A 7,558-nucleotide genomic window follows, 5' to 3' on the forward strand; every position below is an offset into this window, starting at 1 on the left:
TTTTCTATCATGTAGAGTGACCTTAAAGTTCACCCCCCCCCCAAAAAAAAAAAAATGAAGGGAGGATATGGGATGATGCAAAGAGCCTCGATCACCCCCCCCCCCCCCCGGCCCCACAATTCAAGTTTCGTAATCAGTACAACCGGATAAAAAAAAATGTTATAAATCTGTAAGGGATGCACAGTAATGGCAAATTTTAAATTGATAAAGAAATACAATATAATCCTTTTCGTCTATTGGATGCGGACAACTTCTAAAGGTGGCAAAATAACCTGAATTATACTCTGTAAGGATTCGAGAATAGTTTGAAAATAGGGGTAAAACAAATTTAAGTTTATTAGGTCTATATTGTTTTATTAGCTTATAAATCTATTTTTAAAGAAATGATCGAAGCCGTTGATAATTTCTATTTCTTGCAATTTATCATATAAAATCAAAGGAATCTGTTTGTTTTTTTGTTTTTTTTTTTTTGGGGGGGGGGCTTACCAATGTTTAAAACGCTACTATGGGAGTCAGGTTGTTTTATTCTAAAAGGTTTTCTTGGCTAACAAATGCAGTAATACAAAAGTTTGAAAGATTCCAAACAAACATGTTAATTTGCTCTGACCAATCATGACCCTTCCCATATCTGCCTTCATTTTAGTTATAAATGAAAAGAAAGAAAATGAAAAAGCACAGAGACTGGATCACAGGAAAAATGTTTAATGAAATGAAATAAATACGTAATTAAATTATGATTTATTTCTGTTAAAACAGCAGTTGGGGAGGAGGTCTTATGTATAGGCCTCTAGAGGCCATTAGACCCACTCGGGCATAAATAAAACAAAAATGCCAAAATGTCAATTATGCTGGTTTTAACATAAAATTAGAACGATGGACAAGAAGAATGGACAAGAAGAAAGAGAGACAACAAGGCTTTGTCGCCTGTGGGCGTCAATGCAATAAAGGGGGGATGCTTTTCGGAATAGCCTACAGATTCGATGTCCAATACGAACAAATCAGACAATTTAAGTCTAGCAATCCGCCATGTTATTCACGATAGAATTATCAGACCATGTCCTGTAGCCACTAGCGTACCTATGGGGGAAGGGGCCGGATTGCCCCCCCCCCCCCCGACGAAAAAGAAAGAGAAAGAAAAGAAGAAAAGAGAAAAGGGAAAAGAAAGGAAGGAAAAAGAAAAAGAAAGAAAAGAAGAAAAGAGAAAAGGGAAACGAAAGGAAAGAAAAAGAAAAAGAAAGAAAAGAAGAAAAAAGGGAAAGAAAGGAAAGAAAAAGAGAAAGAAAAAAGAGAGAGAGAGAGAGAGAGAGAGAGAAACAAAAAATGAAAGAAGTAGGGAAGGAAAGAGGAAAAGAGTACGGAGCCCGGGAAGGGACATGGTAAAAATATTTTTATCTCGTTAAAACGAGATAGTTATCTCGTTTTAATGAGATAGTATCTCGTTAAAACGACATAGTATCTCGTTTTAATGAGATAGTATCTCGTTAAAACGACATAGTATCTCGTTAAAACGACATAGTATCTCGTTAAAACGAGATAGTTATCTCGTTTTAATGAGATAGTATCTCGTTAAAACGACATAGTATCTCGTTTTAATGAGATAGTATCTCGTTAAAACGACATAGTATCTCGTTAAAACGACATAGTATCTCGTTAAAACGAGATAGTTATCTCGTTTTAATGAGATAGTATCTCGTTAAAACGACATAGTATCTCGTTTTAATGAGATAGTTATCTCGTTTTAATGAGATAGTATCTCGTATAAGTCCATTGCATACTGGAACCGGGTGGTCCCTGTATTAAGCCTATGGGAGTGAGAGAATTCAGTAGTCCACGGGTTAACAACATAATACCCGCGAGGCTAGACTAGACTGCGCGCGCTGGCACTAGCGCGCTCGCTGCTTAATGCAGTAATAGCGTATATAGCCAGGCGCGGCCATGCCATGCCAGGCCTTGTATGTACGTATGTACTACCATGACTACCATAGACCTACCACCTATGGTACTACTAAGTTACGTCTACGGTAGATCGACTGAATTCAACCAGAAGTTGCCGGTTGCAATCGCGAGGATTGAAGGTTAGTTCACTTCTTTTACTTATTTATGGCCGGGTCATTCAATGTAAAAGTGAACAAACAGCTAATTTAACAGATTTGCTCTTTTTCGCGATCAGTTCTAGATCTGTGTAACGAATTAAGACTGCTCAATTAGCAGACTGCAGTCCCCATCGGAAGCGCCCTGTTCTGGGGCCCGACGCTTCAGGCTCTCCGCGGTCTGGGTCTGGGACCCTGGCCTTGGGCTTGGCCTGCTGGGAAGGCTGTGGTCATTTTGCAAGCTAGAGACAAAGTAAACTAGATCTAGACGTTACTTTTTTACGTGCTCGCATTGCAGTAGAAGTGTGGAATTTTCGTATGTATAGATCTAGACTAGATCTAGATCTAGTCTAGATCTAGACTCTATACGAGGAAAAAGCAAGCAAATGTCAGAATTGTAAAAAAAAAAAAAACCTCATATTCCACGGCTATTGATGTCTAGTGTGTAGAGTCTAGATCTAGATTCAACTATGCAATGTGCAATACACCGCAACTTAGTCTTAGTATAGATCTAGATCTATTTCAGCGACGCGGCGGATCCAGGATTTTTCAAAAGGGAGGGCCGAAGTTGGACCGAAATATCAGCCTCTATTTGGCGTTGACGGTTGGATCCGCTGAGATTGCATATCTGGCTTCTCTAAATGCCTCTGAGCTCTGTCATTTTGTCAAAAGAATGCCCCCAGAAAGATGGTTATTCCTGTCTAGGCCGAAGTCTGCTCAGCCTCAGGGCCTCATCAGGCACCAGAAAAATTCGCTGACCAGCGAAAAAAGTGGAAAAAATGATCCTTAGCTTTTTCAAGTGTCTGTTTAGATCTAGAGTCTAGTCTAGATCTACCCAAAATATTCCTTGACAAGCAAACAAAAAGGAGAAGGGGAGGGCCATGGCCGATTCCCCCCCCCCCCCTTGATTCCGCCACAGTATAGATTCTATGACTATGTTGTTCAAATTATTTGCTAGGTACCAGTTTACTAGTAGAGTCTAGGTTTATTGTCACCCTTAGTCCTTACACTTCTAGCCATGTAATAACATTAACAGTAACTGGGATTTTGTCAAAATGTTTACATTTACGTATCTAGAGGCTAATAAAAAAACATCAGTGCAACACTGTTGAGTATGTTGAAGCACTAAAAATAGAGGATTTATTTATTTAATAAATTTACTGTCTTCATATTAACTTTCATTGCTAACATGTCATGATGTTGAGCTATTTGATAAAATTATTTTTTTATTTTTTTTTTCTCAGTAAATTTACAATATTTTAATGTTTAAATGTTGCTGAAATAGTTACTTGACAAATGCAAAGTAAGATTAATAAACAAAAACCAGTGTGCATGAAAAGTTTATTTAACCAGTTCTTTGGGGGGGGAAAACACTGTTGCCTGTGCGTTTAAGATAGGTATACACCATGGGGCTAACGTAGTGAGCCCCATGCCTGCAGGGGTGGTTTATTGTACTAGTAACTACGAGTGTAGAAAATCAATAAGTTTTGAAATATTATAAATAAGGACTAGACCTAGACTGCATGCATGGCTGGAATACTCCCCCAGGGAGTGGAGAATGTGCATACATTGTGTGCGGGCAATCCTGATTGAATCCGATGACCGGGGACGGGGTAATAATAATCTGTAAACTGCTTAGATACATTATTAATGTCTTACTCTTAAGCACTATAAAAAAGCGGATTATTATTATTATTGATTGTGTTTTCAATATTTTAATTTTGTATTTATTGTATTTCTTCAGTAACTTAATGCCTGGCTAAAACATCGACAAACTTAAACTAATGTCATACATAAGTGTTAATACATGTGTAGGATCTACATCTATATAAGTTAGTTGGGAGTAGACTCTAGACCCTATATCATACATGTATGTATATGGTCCATCCATGCATGGACCACATACTCATCTCCCATCTTCCAAAAAAGAGTAGCTAATGATTTTGGTAACAAAAAAATTGCCTCACTAATCATCACTGCTTCTTTGTTTTCTGTCTTCAGCGTGTTCTTCGGCAACACTGAGGCAGCATTTGAGAAGAAATATCCCTCAGGCTCAGCTCACCAATTGAAGGACAAGGACAAGGGTTCTATCCAGAGTTTCCAAGTAAGATAATTCCTCTTATAATCCTATTCAGTGTAAGTGTTAAAAAAAGAAACTGAATTGAAATAAGAAATTAAATTAGATAGAAGAATAGGCAGCAAGATGAGGGGTAATGAAATGTAAGTTCTAGGAAAAAGTTTTGAAAACACTTGTAACGATTTCTGGATCTGGATGTATACGATGCTGGACCAGTTGGTATATGATTGCAGCAGATGAGAGAGGGCGCAAAGAATAGATAGTTGAATCGTAGGTGGCTCTTCTCAATCTTAGACTTGAACACCTTTGATGATGGACAGACTATTGATTACTTATTAGAGTACAGACTCAGTAATTTTGAATCCAAAGGACCTGTAGATGGTACGTACTGAACTGATAGACTCTTAGAGCTGTAGCGTACCTTTAGGATAGACCTAAACAATCCAATTTTCTGGGCATTAGTTGGCACATAACCTTATTCTTGAAACTTATGACCTAATTCTTGTGCAGCCCTGATATGGGTATTAATTGCACAGGTCACTTACTGATTTTTTCTTAAATTCTCTTTTTAGGCACAATTTTTGTAGGGTGTTTTCTGCAGCTGTGACCCATGCATACACACCCTAGCCTCCAGCACAGCATTGACCACCCAGCTAATCTCATTCAGGTATGACTTTCTGGGATTGATTTGAAGCTCAATGAACAGAAGGCTCAAGATTAGCTATTGTCACCTTCATCAGGGGTGGGTTCATTAGGATCAGGGGTGGGGGCTAAATGGAAAAGGGAACAGATTTATCAATTTTTTTGGTCAAAATGCATGATCACATGTAACCAAACTTGGCAGGAATCATTCAAAATTCTACCCATGGATGTACAATTTTTAATCATGCATGTAACTCAATAAATGTCTTAAGATTGTTCTAAAGATAAAAGAAAGGGGCTAAAGTGTGGTTCGATTCACCTCTCATTCCATGTGTATACCTTCACCATGTACAAAGTCTATGGCACTAGACTATGGAAATGGTAAGCTGTCACTGGCAATTCAATGCCAATGATGAAATAAATGGCAGTGCTTGGAGTGGTGACATTAACCATAATGCGATTGAAGTAAATAATGAAATGTTTCATGTATTTTTAAAAAAAAATGCATTTTCAGATTGTAACCGATATATGTATGACTATAGGAATCATCCATGAGGATAGGAGCTCAATGTAACTTAATTCAAACTCTCTGCAAGTGAGAATCAGCAACAGGTAAATTATTCACAAGTTGCATATTATAGTAAGTTCATACATGTACCTCTTCAAAAAACAGAAAGACTAAACATTTTATTATATTTCAAGAAATGTAGGTAATTGTTAGTCACTACCTAAGCCCCCCCCCCCCCCAAAAAAAATGCATCATTAGTCGTCACTGTTCCCTCCTTTTTTCATTTTCAGCATTTTCCTTGGCAACATTGAGGCAGCATTTGAGAAGAATTAACCTTCAACTCACCAACCTGCTCTTAGGCATTTTCTTCAAGGATGCTATCCACAGATGCCAAGTAAGTGGAACAGATATACGAGGTGTGTCAGAAAAGTTCCAGGACTGATATCAAAAAAGAAATATATACCCAAATTACAGACTTTGAGTTTTCCCTTTCGAAGCAATCCCACTGGAGTCTTACACAATGTCCCATCTTTCTCTGCCATGCCTCCATGCACTCCTGAATGATTTTTCTTGGATCCTCTGCAGCTTTTTCCGTCCTCATGGCCATGTTTACATCTTCCACATTTGTAACTCTTTGTGCGACCAACCATGAAACCCCTGTGTGCCCCATTATTTTAGGGAGTGACAATTTTGCCGCATTCTGCCAGACACTCCTAATTCAAAGGGCTGTAACTTTTTCTGCAATCGTTATGAAGAAAAATTGTGTCCAGCAAAGTTGTCTAGTTTTGTATTGGCTTTCCAGTCATATATATTTCTATTCTTTGGCTAATTTTGGGATCCAACACTTAAGAGGGGCGTTAAACTGTTATCAATCAAGCATCTCAACACTGAGCAAACAGATACTATAAATTGGTTCTTTCTATTGAAGAATATTACTGCCATTTTACCTCAAATGAATATTTCCTTTGTTAAGAAGAGTGTTTGATGCTATTCTAATTAAACAAGACAAAAATAAAAGAAATCCATTCCTTTCTAATTTCCATACATCTGGGTCATTCGCTCTAAAGTTTGAACGAAGTTATTTTCATGAAATTTCATCAAAACTAGGGAGGATGTGCCACTCAAGACTACTTCCCTTGAATGCCGTACTATTTGATGAATATCCATACTATTTCAAGGTGATGTTTCCATGATCTGCTTTTAAATCTTGTTTGGTTTCTTTCTTCTTTTTTTTTGCCACAGATGTCGAAGTTGTACCACCACAAGCTAGACAAGATTTTGATTCCGACTAACCCGTTCTTTAAAGGTCCATTGCCTTAGGAAATTAAAACTTTTATGTCTTGTATCAAGACCCTTTTAAAGCAACATAATAACAATTGTTTCATAAATAAATGCCTCCTTATATTTTTTACAATTTTTTGAAAACCTCTCCAAGTTGCTCGTCTAATGGTGGACCCCGCCCTTAAAATTCTCAGAGTTCCTCGGAATGATTGACCAAAGGATTAGTGATGTTATATCAAGAACGATCTCCGCTTAGGCAAGCTACGGTGCTTGCTAGCCAGCTCTGCAGGCATTATGTTTTGTACACAAACATAAACAATTACTTTTGTTATTAAATAGTGTGCTATGCATCTTTACTTGTTATTTATTGTGGTGAAATTTCACTAATGGCCCAATTTTAAAAAGAGAGCTATACCATGAGTCGAAGAAGATCGTAATTGATTTGAATGCCTGTATAACGTGTCAACTAAATGCATGCTATAAAGAATTTCAAAGGTAAGAACAAAATGTTTCATATATCTAAGTGACTGAATGTTTTTCGTACTACCTTCTTCTCAATTTAAAGAAATGTTGAAAGTGGTATATCAGAGTGAAGAAACTTGTGTTTTTCCCTTTACAAGCTCTGCTCTTTCTTACTTCACTTTCAAATTTCGTCTCTTGTTATATAAACATTTAGCGATTGCTTTACTTCACACATTCAAGCAATGTATACTATCCCTCCTAAAAAAAAAGTTTGTAGATGTGTTAACAATAGATATGGCGACGAAATGTATCAGCATCTCTGAAATGCCTAAGCATAAAAAATGTTGGCAATTTCTCTGAATTTTATTTTTTTTATTTTTTATGGAACATTGTTTACATTAATTGCCTAGTTCTTGGCATGCAAATGGTGGACACTTTATTAATTTCTTTATATTTTTGTGCTGTACATATGTAGAGGAATCTTGTCATAAGCAATCG

The 7,558-nt window shown here is 37.2% G+C and overlaps 1 long non-coding RNA gene across 2 annotated transcripts; it reads left to right on the forward strand.

Moving 5' to 3' along the window:
* Positions 1-1,984: 1,984 nt before the first annotated feature.
* Positions 1,985-7,100, forward strand: LOC115927256. Of its 2 annotated transcripts, none has more exons than XR_004065526.1 (5): positions 1,985-2,075; positions 4,092-4,194; positions 4,740-4,834; positions 5,608-5,733; positions 6,560-7,100. It is a non-coding gene; the product is annotated as an uncharacterized LOC115927256 (long non-coding RNA). The 2 variants fall into 2 exon arrangements; XR_004065525.1 differs by having other exon boundaries at positions 5,608-5,711.
* The last annotated feature ends 458 nt before the right edge of the window (positions 7,101-7,558 follow it).

Source organism: Strongylocentrotus purpuratus, unplaced genomic scaffold (assembly GCF_000002235.5).
Source record: "Strongylocentrotus purpuratus isolate Spur 01 unplaced genomic scaffold, Spur_5.0 spur5_scaffold_20, whole genome shotgun sequence".
Classification (NCBI taxonomy): Eukaryota; Metazoa; Echinodermata; class Echinoidea; order Camarodonta; family Strongylocentrotidae; genus Strongylocentrotus; species Strongylocentrotus purpuratus.